General features: G+C 38.7%; 1 protein-coding gene across 7 annotated transcripts in view; it reads left to right on the forward strand.

Moving 5' to 3' along the window:
- The window catches only part of LOC108170489 (uncharacterized), a 42,149-nt gene that overhangs the window by 13,428 nt on the left and 3,176 nt on the right, over positions 1-25,545 (forward strand). For 3 of the 7 annotated variants that reach the window (XR_011582740.1, XR_011582741.1, XR_011582739.1), the window contains exons 1-5: positions 23,782-23,945; positions 24,716-24,895; positions 24,978-25,109; positions 25,191-25,220; positions 25,343-25,489. The gene's annotated coding sequence lies outside the window, so the exon portion shown is untranslated. Of the gene's footprint in view, positions 1-23,781; positions 23,946-24,134; positions 24,258-24,415; positions 24,536-24,679; positions 24,896-24,977; positions 25,110-25,190; positions 25,221-25,334; positions 25,490-25,545 lie in introns of those variants that run through there. The other 4 variants (XM_070824681.1, XR_011582742.1, XR_011582744.1 and 1 more) reach the window with 4 other exon arrangements.

Here is a 25,545-nt window from a genome sequence, read left to right on the forward strand (position 1 = left end):
TAGGCTTTTTTTAAATATTTTTAGCACATTTTAACTTACAAATTGGGTTTAGAAAATAATACCCAAAACAAATAATTAAATAAAAAAATTAATTTAATTAATTCGGTTCTGTTCGGTTTGGTTTGGTTTCTAGATCACTAAAACCGAACCGAACCGAACCAAAAGAATTCGGTTTGGTTTGGTTTTTTTGTTCGGTTCGGTTTTTTCGGTTTCTGTTCTGTTCTGTTTTCGGTTTTTGGTTTTTTGAACCCACCCTTATTTCTTAGTAATAAAAATATATGTGAGAACTCTTACTCGTATCTTACTATTTGCGCCTAGGCCCACCAAGGTGGTGCTAGGTAGGGATTTTTAGAATAGTGCATGTATAAGATGAATTCAATGATGCTAATTAATTGAATTTTTTTTTTCAATGTTAAGTCAAAGTACATAGGTGGTAATACATGCAGTGACAACAAAAAAAATCAGTCCTTAATTAGAAGTGTACTTGATAATCTAGATAAGAAGCACATTGACTTCAAAATTTTGTAGAGGATACTCCTTTGTGTTTATTGTGATGTACTTGTACCATACTTGACCAATCCCGAAACTACCAAGCACCAGTCAACATCATACCTTCAAGGACTCACTGAGGGGTTCATGCTGAAGCACCCTTACCAAAGCACAAGAGTTTCCCTCCAACCAAGAGGCCAATCACAGCGCAACACATGTCAATGTCAGAATAAAGCTCATAGAGTCCCACATCGATCGTGGGCAAAAGCTAAAAACTCTCCTCAACTATAAAAGGAGACCATTCTCCTACAATTAATCCTTAATGCCATTATTGTACATAAACTAGTCATTAGAACCCACTAATGATGATTATGCTTGAACATATGTATTGTGTAAACCCTTCACTATTAATGAGAACTTATCTACCCTGTGGACATAACCAAACTTAGGGTGAACCACGTACATCTTGTGTTTGCTTTCCTATCTCTATCCCTTTACATATATTATCCTCACTAGGTGACCGGAGCAACCGAGTGAAGGTAACAAACTCGACACTTTATGTTGTTCCAAAGTCTTCACTGATTTGTGCATCAACATTTGGCGCCATCTGTGGGAAAAGACACTTATTCCTACTTTCTCTAGCTTTGTTAAGCTGGTTTCCATCGTTCGTACACTCTCCTTTAACTAAGCATCCTTCTCCAACATGGGGAGCGAAGGAAGCCATATGACACAAAACAACACTCATCTTATGCCTAGTGTGAGGCAGCAAAGGCATGAATGAAAGAAGTTTACTCTTCAAGCTAAAGATGAAGAGCTGGAGGCTTAGAATAACAAGATAGCAATGAAGAATGAAATCTTCCAGGAGTAGCGTGAAAGCTCTTTGAAATGCTCCATAAGGCTAGGCATACTCAGTCACACGAGCCCATTGCTCATGTGGATGTCAACCATCACCTGGGTACCCCTCAACACGGAGGGTCACTAGTCTTTAACATGGATATTCCTAATGAGGAGCGAGTTACTCATCAATGTGAGACTTTTCTCAACCCAGCTTCTTCGACACGAAGCAGAAAAAGTGGAGGGAGGCACCTCCTTGCGAATGAGGCACTTCCTTCAGAGGGAGTGGAAGGATCGAAAGCTATTTATTACGACTGTCGAGACTTCCTGAGGCAACGTTGAGAGAACCTCATCCACATAAGCTCAAAGATTAATGACCCAAGGGTTTCTGAAAGACTCAGTCCTCTACCACTGCCTAGGCAAGCTAACAATCCAAGGATTGAGCGATAAGTCATAAAGAAACATGAGGGTATATGGGACTCAGACGTTTTCTGACAGATACGTCTTAGAAGCCAGTACAGTAAGTCCAAGGAAAAACCACATACCTTTGATCAAACTTCATTACTTCCAAAAGGTGATGGAAACTTATGAAAGAAGGCCCTAGTAGTACATGACTCCACTCATGATCCTCTTGTCCTACAACTCCTTGAGGAAGTAAAAAAGTTGAAGGTCGAACGTCAGGTCGAGATACCTAACTAGAATTAACCCAGGCCCGACCTTCTTACAAGGAAGATCATTGACACATATCTCTAAGCAAAGACAAAGCAAAAGCTCTGCTTACAACTATATATTGGAAGGGATGATCTGATTGAACACCTTAACCTCTTTGAGTCCACCACGACATACCAGATGCATACTGATAAAGAACGATGTATTCTCTTCCCTTCCACCCTCTCTAGTAGAGCTTTGAACTGGTATTGTCGCCTTCCACCTGAGATGGTAGATTCCTTTAAGGAGCTGAGGAAACTATTTGTCTCTCAACACATTTTCCAGACCGATTGCTTGCACTCTGTAGATGACTTGTACACTATTCGCTAGAAGTCAGATGAGTTACTACGTGAGTATGCCGATTGCTTTAGCCATGAGCATTCTCGTTGCGTTGAGGCAAATGACAAGACTTCCTTCAAGGCCTTCATGGTGGGCCTACGTGACTGTTTCTTCAAACACATGATCAATGCCAACACTTGGATGACTTACTCTGAGGTGATGGCACATGCTTATAACCATGCATCCGCCGAAGCAATGACATATCAAGGCAAACCCCTTATGGCTATCCCTTATCAACATGTGGGAAATAGGAGCCAGATCCAACCAAGTGAGAAAACCTTGACCTTCCAGACAGCTGTTGCATCTCCCTCTGCCTTACCTAGCGCGTTGTTGGGACAACAAACATATCAATCTCAGGGTAAAATGAAGGATTTCCATCCTCAACAATCTCATTTTAGTAAGAAGAGTAGGGGATATTATCGCGATAACCAAGGGTATCGCTACTATAATGCCCACCCTTATACAGTTAATGCAGTAGGCCAAGCACAGGTCAAGACAGGCCCTACCCCAAGGTATGAGAATACACACCTTTGAATGCTACATGTGCAACCATTTACCCCAGTATAGTCCGAGGAAGCCATACTACAAGTCCACGAAGAACATGAGCATGCTTTGCTGCTACCATGATTATAACGGCCATGACAGTGAGAAATGTATCACCTTTCATGACCATATTAAAGCTTTAGAATGCGAAGGGAAATTTGATCAATTCCTTCTTCACCCTTAAGGGATAACCGTAACCAATGCCAAGTGACTGTGATATATTCTATCAGTGATGGCACACCTTTATCTGAATCTTTCAACATGGCTATGAAAAACAGTTACTGAACTTTGAGGTTTGGCCACCAGGTGTTTCATGTGGAAGACATTAGGAGAGGCAAGTATCAAAAGCCTAACTGGGATTTGATATGTTTCTAACCTGAGGAGAAAATAGGCATCAACTACCCTCACAAAGACCCATTAATCGTGGAGGCTTACATAGCCAACTTTGATGTGCGATGGATACTTGTAGACACAAGTGTTTCGGTCAATATCATGTTCATCCAAGTTTTCATGGCACTTAATGCAGTTGAACACTTGCTCGATCCCTCAATTACTCCCCTGATAAGCTTTTCTGGTGATATCGTGCAACCTTTGGGGAGCATACACTTACCACTCACCGTTGGTACAGACCCTTACATAGCTACTATTACCATTAATTTCCTTATGGTTGACTGCCTGACGGCGTATAATGTCATCTTTGGGTGCACATGCATTAATGATTTTAAGGCCATGGTATCCACACATATGATGTTGATGAAGTTTCCAACACCTTATGGCAATGGTTACATCTGATGAGATCAACTTAGTGCACGATCATGCTACAACACCTACCTGTGGCCAAGGAAACTTTCTCTATACATGGCCAAGTCATAAAGACCAGCCCGGATGAAGCCAACTTGGCTCTTCGTGATGGCAATGGTCAACCCGACAATCTATAAGATGACTATTTCACCCAGCAAGCACAGCCTGCTGAAGAATATGAGAGGTCTCTATCTCAAAAGACTATCCGGATCGCATGGTGAAGATTGGTACCACATTGTCACCACCCCTTCAATTAGCATTGATCTTATTTTTGCAAGAGAATGCCGAGGTCTCGCTTGGTCATACAAGGACATACCAGGCATCTCTCCCGATGTCATCTGTTATTGCTTGAGCATTGATTCTAAAACCAAGCCAGTGAGACAGAAGCGAATATCTTATGACATAGAATGATATGAGGCAATGAAGGCAAAAGTTGAAAAACTCAAAGACACTTTCATCTGTCCTTGTTAAGAAAAATCCTACCAAGGAAAACCTCCTGCTTCAAAAAATCTTCTGGAGAATATGTGTTGACTACACTGACCTCAACAAAAGATGCCCAAAAAATAGCTTTCTTGTCCCTTTCATTGATAGTCTTATCGACTCAACTAGAGGGTGTAAACTCTTGAGCTTTATGAATGCTTACTCAAGGTACAACCAAATCTTTATGTACCATCCGGACAAGGCTAAAGATTGTTGGCTATAACTTGTACCCCAGATTCTTTGGTCATACCAAACTTCGTTTTAGACTTCAACAGGAGAAACTCCATTTTAACTTGCCTTTGGTACAGATGCGGTTGTCCCAATTGAGCTTATGTAACCAAGATACCGAGTTAAGAACTACATGTAAAGTGAAAATGGCAAACAACTCACCCTCAACTTAGATCGAGTCGAGGAACATAGGGACTAAGCTCACTTGAGGAACATCGCTTACAAGCAGCGTGTCTCCAACTACTATGACTCTAGGGTCAAACCTCGTTCTTTTAAAGTACTATTACAAGTACACTCACTACAAATGTTAAGCTATAGCCATTCAACATCTTTTGTAAGGAAAGCCATCTAGAATGAACTTAATAAAGAGGTGATTCAGACAACTTCATCCTAACTCTTTTACATTCTTAGCACCGAAAACACTTGATCTCATCCTGACCAAATAAAATTCTAACTCAAAACCTCAACTCAAATGACACCGCATACTCGAGTTCGAAGCTTCAACATGAAATAAAGTCTAAGTATCTGTCAACAAGACTACACAAATAAAACAAACATCTTCAAAGTGTATTCGTTCAATTATACCTAAGTCATAGGTTGTATCCAAACATGGGATCTATTCGAACATAGCCAATTAATAAATGATAGTGAAAATACTTGGCACTTAACATCAAAATAAATGATGCAATGTTGTAAACATCCATACACAAAAATCCCTCAGGCACCTGACTTAACACACGACATCCATGTAACAAACTAGTGCATGTAGGAAGTGAATGCACTATGAATCATTTTTATATGAGGTCGAATTCTCGACAATATCATGTTGTGTCTCGCCTTCATCGCCATCATCGCCATCCTCGGCATCTCTAGGACCATCCTTACCTTGTTGAGTCTGCTCATCAGAACTGGTGTTATCCTCAGACTCCCCATCACTACTAGGATCGAGTTCGAGGACAAAGGGTTCACCCTTTAGTCAATGTTTCTTCATCTAATCACGGTACTTGTCGAGAATGCCTCCGCCGCCATATCGCTCAAGGATGACCATCCATTTCTTTATCTCAAGCCGAATCTCCTGGGCGTAGTGGGGCCTGATGACACAACATAAAACATGGGTGCTAAGAACTCCCGCACAGCAGTTTCCCTCTCAGTTGGGAAATTCTTCTTCAGCTCTACAATCTCAGCCAAGGCATTATCCCACCCCCTCTAACCTTAGAAGTCTCAGGGATAGTCGCATTCAACTACTTCTTAAGCCATAAGTTCTCATCATTCCGCCTCTTCAACCTCTCCAAGGTTTTGTTCTTAAGCTAGACGGCCTCAGTCCAAGCTTTGCCCTTTTTCCTGGCATCATCCACAACCTACATGATAAGATGATTGTTAGCGCCAAGGGAAAATGAAGACAAAATAAAAAGAGGAGAAAGTAAGGAAATGATAAAGTAATACTCACCAGATAGCCTCATCATTCTGTCACGATCTGATTCGCTCTCAACTAGTGGTTCACTAAACTTATTAACAGTGGCTCGACGCCCTGTAAGGCAATTATTGACAAACCTAAAGCTATTTGGCTGCATGACAACCTTCTTGTCCTTCTCATGGACTCTACCAGCCTTTTTCTTGCTCACATTCTCCATTGAACAAGGAAAATCAATGTAAGGAATACAACTTTGTTTGAAGAAATAAAACTTTATAAAAAAAATAGGGCAAACGTAGGATATGATTTACTCGCTTGTCTCTGGCACTCGAACAGTAAGGGCTGCAAACCGTACTTTTGAAACAAGGGTAGTAGCTTGCCCAAGTGTCTATCCTCTTTTGGCACCCTCAACATTTTCTCTGCATCGGCAAGCTCTTGTCCAAACAATTTGATAGCCTTCTTCAACACTACATAAGGCAAAGTGTTAGAATCATGTAAAGATCACAACAAATAACAAAGTATGCAAACAATGGATACATTACATTACAACCTACGGTCTGAAAGTGGGTAAGAATGTGATGCTCAGGCTTGGTACTTCTATCATACGCCCAACCCTTGTAAATGAAGCATCAACGGTTTTTCCGAGTAGAATATGATTTTCTCTTACCAAAGACTATACGCACTTTCTCACTCCAACATGCACACTCATCATAGCCCGTGGATGACTCGGCCGAATGCATCTTATAACAATACCGCCATTGAGAGAATGAAGGTTCACCTAGACCACATTTCATCCAAATGATGTAAGTCCCAATCAAACTTTCCTATAGACCAGGACTGAGTTGCCTAGGCACGTACCCCATGAGGTCAATCATCTTTTGCAACCACGGATGCAACGGCAACTTTACCCCCCACTTCTCTAATATTTGGGTATAGAACATGACATGACCCTTAGGCGGATTAGTAGGCAATTCTTTGTCGTGCACCAAACACATCCCTATGCTGTTTGGTATACACCAAGACTCCCTTAAGGCATCAAGCTAATGTCTGCTATCTAGCAAGTTCTTATCTAAGTGATCCGCCATAAACTCGAAGCAAAAAATGGGTATAGCATTGAGGACACCCTCCTCAACTACTGACATATGGGAAATGGATGCATGATAGGAGCATATTTATGCAACTTAGTTAGCTTGTTTTCTTGCATTTTCATAGTTTTTTTGTGTTTATTATAGTGTTTTAAGCTATTTTCGTGTGTTTGTAGGTCCATATGACAAAGTTGGCAAGAAAGTGCAATTTGGAGCATTTTGAGGCAGTTTTGGGCATCAAATGGATAGCTTATAAATGGAGCAAGATGGATGAACGAATTTGAAGTTCAAGAGGCTAGGAATGTGCTGCAAATAGTGAAGAAATAAATTCAAGTCAAGGTAGATAAGAAATCAGCTTAAAAGAATGAACATTATCCAAAACCTTATCCAACCTTATCTTATCTTATCCTATCCTAACTTAATTCCAGCTGCATGGGGGATTTATTTTCAGATTAGGACACATTAAAATAGGTTTTTAGAAGCCCGTATCCACTCCTACAAAGGTGCCGCACCTTATCCCTTGTTTTTCTAGGAATCAGCCACAAAACAACCTTTCTAGAAGGCCTTATCCCTTGTCCTACAAATCGGGTGCCTAGACCCTTTCTAGAAGCTCTAGAACCTACAATCCTTTTCCCTTAGGATTGTGCAAACCTTTTCCCTTCAGATTTTGGTGAACCCCAGTCTTTTTCCTTCGTGAATTGTGCCAAATACACATTCCTTTCCTTCAGAAATTCGTGGGTTTCCCTAGCCCTATAAATACAAACCTTTGTGTAGCAATTAAACCACCACCCTCTACCACAATTCACTACATCATTCACCATACATCCCTTTTGTACCGTGAGTATTGCAAGGAGAAAGAAGATGAGCCTTTGTGCCGTGCCTATGCCTATTCTTTGGGAGTGCTGGAGCGTTCTTAGGTGTTTTCGATCTTTTACTTTCAATGTTTAATTTAAGTTATCTTTGTTTATTTGCAAACATGAGGAACTAATTTCTTTATAGTTAGAGGTGAATTTGAAGCCATGATCATATGTTTTATATGAATTAATTTCATCCAATTATTGTTTCATGAATCGTGAATGTGGTTTGCTTATCTGTTTTATTAAGAACTTGTTCTTGTATGTTGATTAAGGTGGCCAACTTAGTTTGCGTGCATGAATTTGATGCCAGAGTATAAGGGAATTTCACCTAATCGTTATGAATTTATATTCATGAGTAGTAAAAGTCGCCAGTCACGATTGTGTTAAGTAAATCCTAGGCAAGAGTAACATGCTTTTCATAGTTATGAATGCCTCGTAAATGCTTATGGTTTCCATTGAACTTAATGATCTTTGTTAAGTGTTTCTATCATGCGTATTCCATAGTTAGGGAACTTGATCAAGAATAATTTGGTTGTGATGCGTTTTCTATTCAATTCAATAAATATAGGGAAATCTGAGAATTAATTAGTTCAATACAATTAATTTGGGGCATTGTCATTCATGGTTTGTCGAAAGAATAATTGGAAATCGATTCATATGCATATGTCATGTGTGCAGAAGGAACCCTCTAACTAGCCTTTCACCATTCTATTTCATCAATTTTGTGTCTTCTTAAGCTTGTTTTACAAATTTCTGTTTTTAAGTTTTAATTTCATCAAAACACAATCCCTTTTTGTTAAGTCTTGTTTTTAGAGTCAAAATCTGTTTTCTTTTAATCTTTTGAGTCAAATTGAGTTTTATTTTCGTCCAAATCACTTGTTAGGTCTAGAATTGAGTCTTTTTTTATTGTTTCTTGCTGTTTTGAGTGTTTTGAGTTGGTTTTGAGTCTATAGAGTCTAGTTTAGTGTTTTTGAGTCTTATTTGTGTTGATTAGCATCCCTAGTTAATCCTCGGTCTAGAACGATCCCTACTTGCTTAATATGTCATCAATAGGGTTTAATTTGTGTGTCAACTTAATTTTCACATCAAATTTTGGCGCCATTGCTGGGGATTAGCAAACTTGATAATCCCTTGTTTGTGTCGTGTCTTTTGTATTTTCTTTTAAGTTTATCCGTGAGTTTGTGTGTGTGTTTTTGTTGTGCCTTAATACTTGGTAGCTGATTGTGTTTGTTTCTTTGTTTCAGGTACTAGTTTATGACTCGGAGTTCTCAACACATTAGTGCAAACATCTTGGAGTTCGACGACGATTTTGAAAGAACTTTGAGAAGAAAGAGGAAGCAACCAAAACCTAATCCACCTAGTTCAAGCTCAGAGGCCGAATCTGAGTTTGAAGAGCAAGAGGAAGAGGAAATCACGGCAGCGGATAATCGTACAATAAAAGAACTTTCAGCCTCGGGGTTGGACAATGCCGTACCCCTTTGCATTCAATATCCCGTGGCTGCCCAAGGAAAGATCAATGAGTTCGAATTGAAGTCAAGCTTGCTACACCATATTCCTAAGTACCATGGGTTATCCATGGAAGATCCAAACAAGCACTTGAAAGGGTTTAAAGTGGTGTGCTTAAGCATAACGCCCATCAATGTCAATGGGAGTATTCTAAAGATGAAGGCCTTTCCATTCTCTCTAATGGATAGGGCTAAAGATTGGCTATATGAACTAGCACCCGGAACGATCACATCTTGGGAGAGTATGAAAAGAGCATTCTTGGAGAAATTCTTCCCAACTTCAAGGGTTATTCTTTTGAGGAAGAAAATCAGTGGTATTCAACAAAACCAAGGCGAATCATTCCCAGCGTATTATGAGCGTTTTAAAAGTCTAGTTGCATCTTGCCCACAACATCACATGAAGGAGGAGCTGTTACTTCAATATTTCTACGAGGGACTCCTCCCAATTGAGTGACAAATGCCTGATGCCTCAGCGGGTGGTGCTTTGGTGGATAAAACACCGATGGCTACCAAGGTTCTAATTACCAACCGACCGTTGAATGCATAACAATATGAAGGTGTTGGGCAAAGAGACACCCCACGACAACAATTGAATGAGGTAAGTTCCGTTTTTGATTTGCAATCTCAAATAACTAACCTTACTTCTATGTTTGCACAGTTTATGGAAGGATGCAAAGTGCAAGGAAATACACCAAGTGTATGCGGCGTGTGTTCTATGCAAGGGCACCTCAATGATCAATGTCCATAATTGATTGAGAATAGAGGATGGGAAAGTGTACATGTCGTGGGATATCAAGGACCAAATCAACCACGGAGTGATCCATACTCTAATACTTACAATCCGGGGTGGAGAGATCATCCAAATTTCAAATGGAGAGAGCCACAACAACCTGCCCAACAAGGGGGATTTCGGCAAACACCACCTGGGGTGTTTCAAAGACCATATGTACCACCACAAGTCCCACCACAATTTGCCCAACAAAATTCAGGTTCGAATTTAGATAATGATACACTTCTTCAATTACTAAATTCACTTACACATGGCCAACAAAATCAAACTAAGGAGATGAGTGAAGTGAAGAAACAAATAGGGCAGATTTCTGAGTTTATGGGGCAGTTTCATGAAGAAGGAAAACTTTCTAGTTCAACCATTGTGAATCCGAAGGGAGGCTTTGAATCCGCTAAAGCCATTACGTTGAGAAGTGGAAAAGAAGTTGGAACGGACCCCAAACCATCAAAATCTGCCCAAACGGAGGACGAGAAGCTGCAACAAGAGGAGGATGTCCAACACACACCCACGGCAAGGAAGGAAACAACCTTGGCCTACACTCCTACAATTCCTAATCCATCCAATCCATCCAACTCAGGTAAGGTGATTCCAAATTTGACTCATTCTAACCCTATTCCACCCAATGCACCTTTCCCTAGCATATTCATGCAATCTAAGAACGAAAAGGATGAAAAAGACATTTTGGAGACGTTTAGGAAGGTGCACATCAATATCCTGCTCCTTGATGCTATAAAACAAATCCCAAAGTATGCTAAGTTCTTGAAGAAGCTTTGTACAACAAGGAAACGGATTCGGGAGAAAGAGGTGGTACACGTAAGTGAGAATGTATCTTCGTTGTTGCAAAGAAAGCTACCACCTAAATGCAAAGATCTAGGTAGTTTCACTATCCCTTGTGTTATTGGCAATACGAGGTTTGATCATGCTATGCTAGATTTTGGTGCATCAATTAATGTCATGTCATATTCTGTTTATGCATCCATGAATCTATGAGAGCTTAAAAATGATTTTGTTATTATTCAATTAGCCGATTGATCTAATGCATATCCGAAAGGAGTTTTGGAGGATGTTTTGGTGCAGGTAGACCATTTGATTTTTCCTGCAGATTTCTATGTGCTTGACATGGAAGACTCAGCACACTCTCCATCATCACCACTCTTACTTGGATGACCTTTCATGAAAACAGCTCAAACCAAGATTGATGTGGCTAAGGGAGCAGTAACTATGGCGTTTGGTGGTGATATGATTAATTTTAATGTTTCTGACTATGTAGAGAAGCCTGATCATGTTCGTTCTTGTTTTGCCATTGATGTAGTTAAAATATAGGGCAAGAACCTTCAGCAACTATCAAGAAGGATGCATTTCAAACCACCAACGAATAAGGAATTGGAGTGGATGACAAGGAGTGCACGGCCACAATCCTCAAAACCCTAAATCTAGCCGAAAGCACCCCACATGCATTTATTGATTGTGCTGCCACTTCCTTGCAGCACATTGGTAAGCCACCTATTCCAATTTCGATTCCCATTTCAATTAATAGGTTCTTACCTTGTATGGTGCAAGTCCCTAATCGAATCCAAGCTGGTGGGAATGATTACATTGACTTTAGGATGTTCAACGCCCAAATCAGGAAGGATTACTATCCCCTTCCATTCCTAGAGCCAATGTATAAGTATTTTGAGAAGCATGTCGTGGAGGATGTACCCCTCCATGTTGTTGGCCCTATTGCAACTTAAACGGAGGTATCGTCCGGCTGGAAGACGTTAAAGCAAGCGCTTCTTGGGAGGCAACCCATGCAAATAAAAAAGACCTAGGAAGCTCCGGCATCACAACCAGATTTGCGTTCCTAAACCCTACTCTTTATTGCTTTTACTTTGCCATATTTGTCATGTTTGCTAGTTATGTTATTTGCTTGTTTTTGTGTGAGTCTATGCTTGAAACATTGAGGACAATGTTTGGTTTAAGTGTGGGAGGGGGGTAAACAAAGTGTTTTTGTTGCAAAATTTGTAGGATTTTACCACCTAACATTTCAAAGGTTGTTTTTCACTATTTTTAAGTGTTTTTAGAGTGTTTTAAAGTGTTTTAGCGTGTCTTTAACAGAAAATACAAAAATTCAAGAAAAAATTCGAAAAAGTTTTGAAAAACCCAAAAAAAAAAGTCGTTTTAGAGTTGTTTTTATGTGTTTGTGTCTTAGGGTACCTTCCAACACAATAATGAGGATTTGGTTTATAATTGCATGACTGTTAAAGAAAATTACAAACATGGGTGGAAGTTTGATATACTCTTTGGTTTATGCTTGGTTATAGTTATAGTTTACGAATTCACATGTAATCATAAAGGAAAAAATCAGTTTTTGTAACATGCTTGAAGGAAAGAACTCAAACTAACGCTACAACCCTGAGAGATTTGAGCCTAAACTTTATTTGGAGAGTTATTAATCGATGAATTCTTGTTTTCTAAAGTCGTTGCATGATCTCATTATTCTTTGCTTGGTTGCTACTTAGAATGCGTTTTATCACTTTAGTTCCAAATACTAGAACTTATGCCCGTTTCATTCAAAGCTTAAAATTGAGTGCATAACATATAACAAGATGAAGTTGTTTAGTAGTTACCACCAGAGCCAAAAAGTCTTCATCCCATGCATTTGTTTTGTAGGTTTAACCCATTTGAGCCTTATTTAGCCTATTTTCTTTGTTAGCCACATTATCCTTACCTAGCCTAGATTAGGACTACCCATACCCTTGTTCTTAAAGGATAGTGAAGCATGACTTAGAGGGAATTCCTTTTGATCAAACATATTGCAGAAAAACAAGTGTGGGGGAAGGGATTTGTGTGTGTGTGTGTGTGTGCCAAAGTCTTAAAAGAGGCACGGGTAGAAAAGGAAAAAAAATATTCGTGGAAAATAGAAAGAAAAAAAGAAAAGTTGTGAAAAGAATGAAGAAGAGTTGAAAAATATGTGAAAAAGAGCTCTAAAATGTTGGTTGTTGAAGAAAGTGTCCAAAAAGCTTGAATTTGACCTTAAGTGTTGCATGAATCTTCCCTTGTGTTTAAAAGTTGATTTCTGCATTCTGAAGTGAATTCTAAGTGTCGATTTCATAACTTTGCTTGCTATCGCTTTAAGAACTTTCGTTATCCTTACCTTTCTTTGTTAGCCAACACCCTTAGCCCCATTACGACCCTTAGACTTTAATCTTGGTTGTTGTGTGTTTCAATCTGTGGAGTTTGGGATTGGTATGAGCATATGGTATCCCTGGTTCTCGCGTCTAAGTAGTAGCATTCCGTTCATGAGATCATATATATACACATGCATTAATAATTCCAGAAATTGCTTTCTTTGATATAACATATGTGAGTACTAGTTTTCATGTTTACATCAATCTTCTCACATATACCCATAGTCGGAAAATTTGAATGAAAAATGAGTATATATCTTGTAAGGAATTGAGCGAATTCGCTAAGGCATGTTACTACATTCAAAACATCGTTTTAATTGGTTAAATGTGAACTAGTAAGTGGTGACTATAATTAAGTATATGCTCAAGTGTGAAGATGACTAAAATTTGTGGGAATGATGATTTTTAACATGTCATGTGCGTTGGAAATCCCTGAGGCAAATGTTGTAAGGTTTAGGTTATGTTTTGTTTGTTTTGTTTGTTTCATTTTGCTCGAGGACTAGCAAAAGCTAAGTGTGGGGGAATTTGATAGGAGCATATTTATGCGACTTAGTTAGCTTGTTTTCTTGCATTTTCATAGTTTGTTTGTGTTTATTATAGTGTTTTAACCTATTTTCGTGTGTTTGTAGGTCCATATGACAAAGTTGGTAAGAAAGTGCAATTTGGAGCATTTTGAGGCAGTTTTGGGCATCAAATGGATAGTTTATGAATTGAGCAAGATGGATGGACGAATTTGAAGTTCAAGAGGCTAGGGATGTGCTGAAAAGAGTGAAGAAATAAATCCAAGTCAAGGAAGATAAGAAATCAGCTCAAAAGAAGGAACATTATCCAAAACCTTATCCAACCTTATCTTATCTTATCCTATCCTAACTTAATTCCAGCTGCATGGGAGATTTATTTTCAAATTAGGACACATTAAAATAGATTTCTAGAAGCCCTTATCCACTCCTACAAAGGTGCCGTACCTTATCCCTTGCTTTTCTAGGAATCAGCCACAAAACAACCTTTCTAGAAGGCCTTATCCCTTGTCCTACAAATCTGGCGCCTAGACCCTTTCTAGAAGCTCTAGAACCTGCAATCCTTTTCCCTTAGGATTGTGCAAACCTTTTCCCTTCAGATTTTGGTGAACTCCAGTCCTTTTCCTTCATGAATTGTGCCAAATACACATTCCTTTCCTTCAGAAATTCGTGGGTTTCCCTAGCCCTATAAATACAAACCTTTGTGCAGCAATTAAACCACCACCCTCTACCACAATTCACTACATCATTCACCATACATCTCTTTTGTGCCGTGAGTATTGCAAGGAGAAAGAAGATGAGCCTTTGTGCTGTGCCTATGCCCAAGTCTTTGGGAGTGCTGAAGCGTTCTTAGGTGTTTTCCATCTTTTACTTTCAATGTTTAATTTAAGTTATCTTTGTTTATTTGCAAACATGAGGAACTAATTTCTTTATAGTTAGAGGTGAATTCGAAGCCATGATCATTTGTTTTATATGAATTGATTTCATCCAATTATTGTTTCATGAATCGTGAATGTGGTTTGCTTATCTATTTTATTAAGAACTTGTTCTTGTATGTTGATTAAGGTGGCCAACTTAGTTTGCGTGCATGAATTTGATGCTAGAGTATAAGGGAATTTCACCTAATCGTTATGAACTTATATTCATGAGTAGTAAAAGTCTATAGTCACGATTGTGTTAAGTAAATCCTAGGCAAGAGTAACATGCTTTTCATAGTTATGAATGTCTCGTCAATGCTTATGGTTTCCATTGAACTTAATGATCTTTGTGAAGTGTTTCTATCATGCGTATTCCATAGTTAGGGAACATGATAAAGAACAATTTGGTTGTGATGCGTTTTCCATTCAATTCAATGAATCTAGGGAAATCTGAGAATTAATTAGTTCAATACAATTAATTTGGGGCATTGTCATTCATGGTTTGTCGAAAGAATAATTGAAAATCGATTCGTATGCATATGTCATGTGTGCAGAAGGAACCCTCTAACTAGCCTTTCATCATTCTATTTCATCAATTTCGTGTCTTCTTAAGCTTGTTTTACAAATTTCTGTTTTTAAGTTTTAATTTTGTCAAAACACAATCCATTTTTCTTAAGTCTTGTTTTTAGAGTCAAAATCTGTTTTCTTTTAATCTTTTGAGTCAAATTGAGTTTTATTTTCGTCCAAATCACTTGTTAGGTCTAGAATTGAGTCTTTTTTATTGTTTCTTGTTGTTTTGAGTGTTTTGAGTTGGTTTTGAGTCTATAGAGTCTAGTTTAGTGTTTTTGAGTCTTATTTGTGTTGATTAACATCCCTAGTTAATCCCCGGTCTAGAATGATCCCTACTTGCTTAATACTACAATTGTCATCAATAGGGTTTAATTTGTGTGTCAAATTAATTTTCATATCAATGCACCAATATCTAAAGCTCTATCCTTGGACCTATGCTCCTCACCTGCCTCTTCATCAGATGGAAGGCATGTTTGGTGATCATGAGGGTCACCTAACACTTCCTCTTCACAAGACTCTAAGGAAGACCTTGACGGCTCGAACTTTCACTAGAACCTTCAAACCATCATCACTAGAACCTTCTCTGGTGGAGCCCTCATCACTAGAACCTTCAAACCCTGACATCTACAACAAATAGAAACACACACCTCTATTACGACATGGAGGATTGACGTCTAAAATGCTCTTAAGTGATGATGGAAATTCAACTAGTTCACCATGTTCTTAGCACATGCATAGAAACTCAAACAGTTTAACAAGAATGGATGCATTTGATCTAAAGAAAGGCTACTAACCGGAGAATGGTGTGAAGCACCATCGAAACCCCTATCAACCAGAAAGCACTCTACTTTCAAAAATTACTACACAAGGAGCAAATGAAAGAAATGTATGAAGTGGAAACTCATCCTTCTTATATAGTCCAACATAGGCAAAGAAGTTCAAACTCAACCTATAAGAAAGCCCCACATGTCAAGCCTTGGGATTTCCACACAAGCTAGGAAAATTCAAAATTCAAAATCCGAATTTCAAAAAAAAATCCAAAATTAATTACTAATTAATTAATTAGTAATCAACTAATTAATCGCTTAACAATCATTAATTAATTTTAAGCATAAGGAGGTCAACAAAAACTTCAACACAGTGGAAGAAAAATCAACTTATGAGGTTCTATAAAGAGCTTCCCACACCCAAGAGTTTTGGGCTACCACTTAGAAAGGAAAAGGGTGAAGCTTTGTTATTTTGACAACTTGGCTACTAGTAAGACACCTCCTTCGACAACTCTTCTCGACCAGAGACTTAGAGGACTCATACTATATGCTATTACACCTCGGTACTTGGAAGTTTCGTGATTACTTAATGACTTGGATTTGTCAAGTCCCCAACATAGAAGCTTTCCTCACTCGGGAACTTAGGAGAGCACCGTTTGAACCATAATTGACCAATCCGGAAACTACTGAGCACCGATCAACGTTATACCTTCAAGGACCCATTGAGGGGTTCATGTTGAGGCATCCCTGCTGAAGCACAAGAGTTTCCCTCTAACCAAGAGGCCAATCATAGCGTGACAGATGTCAACGTCAGAATAAAGCTCATGGACCTCGTTTGGTAGCTCAGACTATACTCACTATTTTAGTCGGGTAAGATAAATAGTCATCGGATAATACTGACTAAATTAGTCTTGCGTTATCGGACTAATGATCGTATTATTTATACTGTGCTTGGTACTATACCGAATAAGATGATTTAAAGTATTATTACTTTCAAATTGATGATTAATGGAAAAAAGGAAATTTTTTACAGTTAATAAATTCACAACCACCAAATGTATCAAACTAAAAAAGGAACAAAATTTTGTTTGGTTTTATTTTGTTATTTCACTTTGTATTTGTCCCTTGTTTAAATCAAATTACAAAAAATAAATTAAAAATAAATTGAAATATATCTCTTCCCCAGATCCCTCTATCGCACCACCCCCACAAACACCCTCACTCATTTCCTTACATGTTCTTGGCCCAAAAAGGCTTGAAAACACCATCAAGCAGATGGAATCTTAAAACCCAGAAATTAAAGAAATTAAAAACCCATATGAAATCTTAAAACCAGAAGAAACTTTCCAAATTGTAAAGCCAGGTTAAATCTTTCTGAATTTTCAAATCCTATCATCAATTCCCAATCAAGGCCCTAAAACCCAGGTGAAATCGTTCCGAATTTGTGTAGTGGTGGTGCGAGTCGTCTCTCTGTAGGCGTTTCTAATTATCAGATAACAAAGGTGACAAGGAGAATAAAGCCACCGAGAGGAGATGGGGAGAACATAGCTTGCCAGAGGAGACGGGGAGAACATAGCCGACGAGAGAAGGAGACAGAGCAAACGGCGGGGTCGGCAACAAAGAGTGCCAGCTCGCACGAGAGAGAAGAAAGGGAGCCAACTAATTAATACGCCCATTTTGGACTGGTTTACTAAGAGGGTATATTCCGTATAAAATAAGTTGATCAGATTAAATTAGTCCGGTCCAATTTAATATGAGATGGCGCCAAGCATTTGACTCTGTATTAGTAGTCTTATTCGGTGCTATATACGGCGTACCAAACAAGGCCATAGAGTCCCACATTGACCGCGGATAAAAGTTAAAGACTCTCCTTAACTATAAAAAGAGATCATTCTCCTACAATTAATCCCTAATGTCATTATTGTACTTAAACTAGTCATTAAAACCTACTAATGATGATTATGCTTGAACATATGTATTGTGTAAACCCTTCATTATTAATGAGAACTCCTCTACTCCGTGGAGATAGCCAAACTTAGGGTGAACCACGTACATCTTGTGTTTGCTTTCCTATCTCTATCTCTTTACATATTATCCTCACTAGGTGACCGGAGCAACCAAGCGAAGGTCACAAACTTGACACTTTACATTGTTCCAAAGTCTTCACTAATTTTGTGCATCAACATGATGGTTTGTCGAATAGGGCAAAGCACAATGTCCAAATTGAAAAGAGTAATTTGCATGATAAAAGAGACAATAAGAAATAGGATAAATTGCCAATATAGTCTTTATTTATTACCCAAGTGAAAATTAGGTCCTCGAATTTTTTTTTCAGAAAAATCTTAAACTAATAAAAATCTACCAATTACATCCTAATATTAAATTCAAAGTTATTCTATTTAATTTTTCGTCAATCTAAGTCAAGTGACTTGCATGTGATTCACTTTGGAAGGTAAATTGGTAATTTTGCATAGTTTAAGGACCTTTTTTTTTCCTGAAGAAGTAGAATATAGACTTAACTTTTGAGGGTAAATTAGACGCTAGATTCGCAATCTATATGCAATGTTAAGGTTTTATAGGCAAGAAAATGGTGGTGTTACCCTAAAAAATGTGTCATGTGACTTAAGTAAACAAAAAAAATAGATAAAGTAGCTTTCAATATAATATTAAGCATAAAATTAGCAATTTTTATGAATTTAGGGATTTATTTTACTGAAAAAATAATTCAAGGACTTAATTTTCATTGAGGTGATAATTCTGGGACTAAATCAGCAGTACATCCAAGATATCTTACAATGAATGATTTTTAAGGTATCAAGAGGTTAAGGACCCTCCTAAGTTCGGATAAATACCTTAAACATGAGGGAGTATACCCAAGTGTTAGCAAATTATGCCTATACTAAAAAAACCAAAGCAAAAAGTACCGTTCACTAATAGTAAACAGACTAAAGTGCCCTCCAATTCCTTTGTTATCATCAATTTTTGAGTGGTGCTATGCCCGTCCCAATGCCTCATCTCCCCATCCATTTTATATTTACACCTACAATCAAAAGTGACAAAACACATAAACTCTTTCCCCACCCACCATTATTTCCAAAATAACCCTTGCTGTAAAAAATAAGGGGTGTGTGGTGTGTTATCCACACACCATATTTTACTTTTCACACACTCCTTGATAATTTATGTCCGTTGATTTTCTTTAATTCATCCGATCTGACGGTCGAAAATTAAAAATGTGTGTGAGAAGTAAAATGGTATAGGTGGATATTACACCTCAAAAATAATTATCATAACAAAATTACCCAACAACTCCAAATATCACCACCACCAACATCCAACGCCCCTCCTCGGTCGCCTACTATCGCAGCACTACCACGTTTAGAAAACTGCTCCTGTACCCATATTTATCGTTTCCAAATTGTTCCTAAACAAATACGATCGGGGTTCTAAGTGTGGAGGATGAAAGGTTTATGATATTATTATTATTCTTTTTTTTTTTTATAGTAAATCCCATAAGGCTCAGAAACATGGTTATATTAATTTATGGATGTTCCAAAACTATCCAGTTGCAATTCTCAACATTTTTATCACACTAGGAATTATAACAACTTAGAACTCTAATTGAAATGCCGAATTTGTTTATGAACTGTAACAACAATGCACTTCTCCTGCCAAAAGATTTGTAAGCTTTCTGTCTGACAATTCCAATCGATTCTGGACAATGTTAAAGTCGTCGTTGCCCACGATCTCGTTCTTCGACGTGCTCGTCTCCTCTGCTAAATTCACGGCCTCTTCTTCTCCGTCAATGACTCGATCAAAGCAGATGTTTCTACCAAAGCTGCCTTGTTCATTGCCTCAAACACTTTTTTTTTCCTTTTTTTCATTTATGATATTTTAGGTTATTTTGTCAATATAACTATTATAGGGTGTCAATATATAATTGGTTGGTCTTTAGGTCTTTGAAAGACATTTTATACAAGGTTAAATTTGTCAATAAAATTATTATTTTATGTGAGTGGGAGATAAAACACCCCGGGGGGTTAGCACTCTAATTTTTTTTCCAATTTTTACATAGCGAAAAGACGGCTTTGCCCTTCTAGCCAGTACACCATCGCCGGGCATCCCCTTTGGCTTCTTCTAGATTTCGCTTCTCTCTCACTGTTCTCGTCTTTTATGTATTTTGGAACCTGCATTTTTCTCTCCCACCTCGTCGTTTTTCTCCTTGTCTAGCCTTGCCTTCTTTCTCACGCCGATTATCGGCTCTGTTTTTTCTTGTCGAAAAACTGCTCGACTCCTACGAATTTCTTTCGTTGGAAACCATTGAGCTGCTATATGTTTTTGCCCTTTTTTAATTTGGGTTTACACATAACCTAGCTTCTCCTGGTGAGTTTTGCATCTTTCTCAATGTGCTTGATTTATTTATTTTTTGTGTGGTTTTAGATTCACAGATGAATTTTGTGTTTAAATTTTATTTTTTGTAATTTTGGGGGTTTCAACTTATGGATGATTATTCGTTGACACAGTGGCAATAGTTGTTTGCATGAAGTTGGTGTCAGTGTAGAGAGTGGTAACTTTCTTGATTTGTAAATTCTTTTATTGGTTCCAGATTCCATAAAGTACTCCTATTATTTCATTTTTTAGTAGAAAGAGAAGAGGTAGACCTGATTCTCAACGCCTATTTGTCCTCTTCCTTTCTAGCTTTCTGATTTCTTCATTCTGCAATTTTTCCTATTTTACAGACAGCGGAGAGAAATAATTGATAATTAGTGTTGAATTTTTCAGGTCGATGGGGGTCCCACTCTAACAACATCGACAGTCCCCAACTTGGTAATTACCATTGCCCAAACCGTCAGGTGTGGGGTTTTATCACAAAATGTCTTGTTGGAATGGGGTAATCCTATTTAAACCCTTCTTTTTTTTTTGGCCCTCTGGTCGATGTAGGATTTAACACGCCCCCGCACATGAAACCCCATTTTTGTGGGTCACATGTGGAGATTCATACATCGTCAACCAAGTGGAGCCAAGTCAGGACTCACCCATCATGCGGGGCTAACGAGAACCCACCCCATCACATGGGCACTCTTGGCCTACATGGAACCATGTCGGGACTCACCCATCGCATGTAGGGGTGGGCATGGGCCACTTCGGGTTTAAATTTGGAAGGACCGGACTGGACCTGCTCAAAAAGGAAATGGGCCGGGCCAGGTATTGGAAATCTGATCACTAGAATCGAACCTAACCCTCATTCACTGCCACACCGTTTCCAAGCGATTCAACTCGCTCACCCTCCACGTAGACTCGCTCATCCTAACCGTCAACTGCATCATTTCCTCCAATTTAGACTCCGACTCGGAAAGTGACGACGTTTCGCACCTCATTGCCGCCTTCCTCAAATTGCTCCAGGACCTCGTCTTATCCAAGCCCGACCTGACCCAGACCCGTTCTCAGAATTCGCTAGTCCGCCCTTAAAATTTCATCGCCCCACCCGCCCCATTTCTCTTATTAAAAATTTAGAACCAGCCCGTACCTGTCCCGAACCTTGATTACTTGCCCCGACTCGTGGTTCCTATACTCGTTAGCCCACCCATAATTGCATAGGCCAAAGAGGACCCACCCAACCACGTGGAGCCAAGTCGGGACTCACCCATCACACGGGGCCAACGAGGACCCACCTCATCACATGGCACTCTTGGCCTACGTGGAACCATGTCGACCATCTCGGGACTCACCCATTGCATGGGGCCAAAAATGACCCACCCAATCACGTGGCTGTACCTTTGATACCATGTTGAATTTTTCAGATCAACGTGTCAGGGGCCCCACTTCAACAATACCGATACTGTCTCCAATTTGGTTTACTACCTGCACAATAGTGTGAGATTTTACCAAAAACAACCTCGGTGTTAGGGTTAAATCTACTCTTCCGCCGTGTTTGGTACACCGAATAGGGCATCAGATAGGATTAATAATACAGAATACGGTATTTGGTGTCCATTCGTATTAGATAGCCACCGATTAAACAATTCGGGCCCACCTACTTAATACGCTTGTTACTCGACTGCTTATACCGTCCAAAACCTTCGTACAATTTAGTCGGGGCGAACCATCTCGCTGTCTCCTTCCTCTCCAGACGCAGTGTCCTCTCGCGCTCGGTCGTGGTTCTCTCCAGACGCTTTCCTCTCGCGCTTGCTCTCTCGGCTGAAGGTCAGGTTCGTCTTCGTCGTTCTTCTTCTTTTGAATCCCACCGGTTTTCTTCTTCTTCCCAGGTTGCGCCCCTCTCTCTGTTCTTCCCCCTCCTTCCATTTTTCTTGCAATTTCTTTCAATTGATCAATCTAGTTATTGTTTTCTCTGTAATTATGCAATTGATTATGTAATTTTGTGTTTTAATTACAAATTTCAAATTTTAGGGTTTGTTGTTGGGGTCGAATTTTAGGGTCTGATGAATCTAGTTATTGTCTTCCCCCTCCTTCCATTTTTCTTTGCATATGAATGCTGCAGTTTATCTTTCCATATTTACCGTCAATCTAGATAGAGATAAATGAGAATACTGAAAGGGAATGTTGAAAGGGAATACTCAAATGAAAGGAAAATGATTGTTCCTGGGTTGGTTGGGCATGCACAGATATTAGATAGAGATAAATGGGTTTTCGTTTCTTATGGCTGTGTTGTACTTTCTTTTGCTTATTTTCTGAGCAACCAAACAGAGCATTTTGGTTTTGTGGCTGACCCAATTTCCTAGATTTTCTGTCATCTGAAAATTTCATTGGTAGCATCTCCTGGTATCATATGGGATCCCAGTTTAATTTGATTTGGGCTAAATGGTTGGCAGTTCATATAATCGTTGTGCTATTATTAAACATTAGACATAACTATAATTCAAAAGTGCAAAATTCTGTTTTAAGAATTTATGAACCATCAATTGTAGAATTCAGCACAAACAAATGTGAACCAGGCCAAATCCATTGCCTTCAAATATAGACAGATCCTATCAGGACAGTTAGAGACTTTGGAGGGGATTGGTGGGCAGAGTTTTGGTGCGCCCAAGTTGTTTGATAGAATGCCTCAACGAAATCAAGTTTGTAGAATTGGGTCTTTGGAGTTAGAAGGTGAGGCTTTGTGTAGTAGTCAATCAAATAAACTGGTTAATGACTTGCAGATGCAGGATAATGGTATTGATAGGACTGTTGGTTTGACTGCACCGGGAGATGTAGACCCTCCACTTCGCGCATACCGGCAATTCAACTGTGTCATAAAGCTTTCGAGCAAGAGGAAGGGAAAAGAGTTGCCAGAGTAGATAGTGTGAGAAAGGCCTTATTGAAAGCAAAGCAGCAGCATGCATATATTTTTGCTATCTGGACAAACTGTTTCTTACCGAAACCAACTTGTATTTGTATATTTTATGAACTTAGATATGTGATTAGATTAATCTATATAACGTAACGATTGTAGTTGTTTTTTTGTAAGCCCTCTTTTATGTCACTGGAAAATATTTTGAATTTGATGTATGAAATTTACTATTTTTCTTTGTTATTTGAAAATTTGTGTGGTTTTCAATAAATATAAATATGAGAAAAGTTCAACAAACAAGCAAAGATTTGTCAATTATTTTTTCCCTTGTCCTATCCGGTTCAATATCAAACACAGTATAAATAATAAGGTCATTAGTCCGATACTGCACCAAACGTCTGATTAATTTAGTCAGTACTATCCGGTGGCTATTTATCTTATGCGACAGAAATAATCAGTACAGTTCGAGCTGCCAAACGAGGTCTTCTTCTTTTAACCCTCTGGCGATGTGGGATTCAACAATTAGATATGACACCGAGAACCGCTGGTGTGGAAGGTCCACCATCGACCGCCATCGTGTGAATGCTGGAGAAAGCAGCAGATGTACGGTCGCTGCCGCCTTGCCGGCAGCTAACGACGATCAAGGTGTGGAGCTCAGCCTGTTAACTCTTGCTTATTTTGTACTGTTTTGGTTTTATATTTTTAATTTCTAATTTTAATTTTATTTACATTTGTGACCATTATTAAATTTTAATGATTTATATATATATATATATATATATATATATATATATATTTTTTTTTTTTTTTAATTATTGAAATTTGAATATTAACCGCAAAATCTTCAATGGGGTTTTGATTTTTGAGAGATATCTGAAATGGGGTTTTCTTCCATCCATAAGAACCCACTGGATTTTAGATTGTCTGAGTCCTGCGATTTTGTGATAATCTTCTATGGTAAATGACTTTTGTTTGTCTCGGTTGGTCTGAATTTCAAATTTTCGGTTGGATTGTTTGTTTTGGTTTCGTTTGCTGTGCTTGATATGAGCTTCAAATTTTCCGCTGGATTGTTTGTTTGGGTTTCGTTTACTTAATGTGTTAATACTTTTATGCAGGTATTTCCCATGTTTTGGGTGTCTCACTTGCCCAGTGCATGTAGTTTACTTCATTTTTCATCTTCTTCCGGATTTCTGTGCAATTTTTTTGAAGCCCAAATAATTCAAATTCAAATTTAGGTATAAATTGATAAGTGTGGGTGTCGACACCCAATTAGTTGCAAGCATTCAGCTTCTTAAAAGGCTAAAGCATCTTTCTTTTTTACTACCCAATTGCTTATTTTCACCAAATTTACAGTTTCTTCTCTCTCTATGTACAATAAGTACAAAAGGAAATCTCTCTAGGCACATATCCTGTAGGTGTCTATGCTGTTTGCCAAGTGGTACTGGATTTGCGAACTTCCGGTGCCGATGCAGCTTGTGCCCATTTGCGAACTTCCTTGTGCCGATGCAGCTTGTGCCCATTTTATCTTGCAGTTGCATCAAAGTGGTCTGCTGAAGGGGAATGATATGACAGACCGGTTTTTCTGTGTCTTCACAGTGAGTTCTCAATTCCTCAATTGGCTTGCTTTCAGAATGATACGTAGTGCTATAAAGCATATTTTCTGTTACACATTTTCAGGAGCTATCTGTTGCATACTGCCTATCTTCTGAGATGACAATTCCAGGCTCACTGCAAACACCTCAACAAGTGCAGAATATCTTCTTCCTTGCTATTGATATCTATGCTAAACTTGTCTTCTTAAGTTTGAAGGTAATTATTCCTTTGTAAGTATGTTTTATGCTTTTTATGATTCCTGGACCTAATTTAACTATGGATTATCTGTTGGAGCAGGGATCAAGTAAACTATTTCTCTTGTCTAAGGTGAGTACAGAGTAAATTTTTCGTTTGATTGAATCTTGTTTTTATTGCTTATTCAATAATTCTTGTCGCTGATTTTCTCAAAAAGAAATATTCATTTGGCTGATTGTTTGACAGTTGGGCAGATTTTAGCAATCACAGTGGGATTCATTCAAATGGATGCAGAGGAGAAGAAAACATCTTTCAATCGAAGATCGTATTTTAGATAGTTTGTTAACTGGCTTCTAGACCTTGGTTCTTTGGATCCTGTGATTGATGGTGCTAACTTTCAGGTCTGGACCTCTGGGGTCCCTTGCTCCTTTGGTTTGTCATTTTTGCCTCTATCACT

The sequence above is a fragment of the Malus domestica genome, chromosome 07 (genome assembly GCF_042453785.1).
Source record: "Malus domestica chromosome 07, GDT2T_hap1".
In the NCBI taxonomy this organism is placed as follows: domain Eukaryota; kingdom Viridiplantae; phylum Streptophyta; class Magnoliopsida; order Rosales; family Rosaceae; genus Malus; species Malus domestica.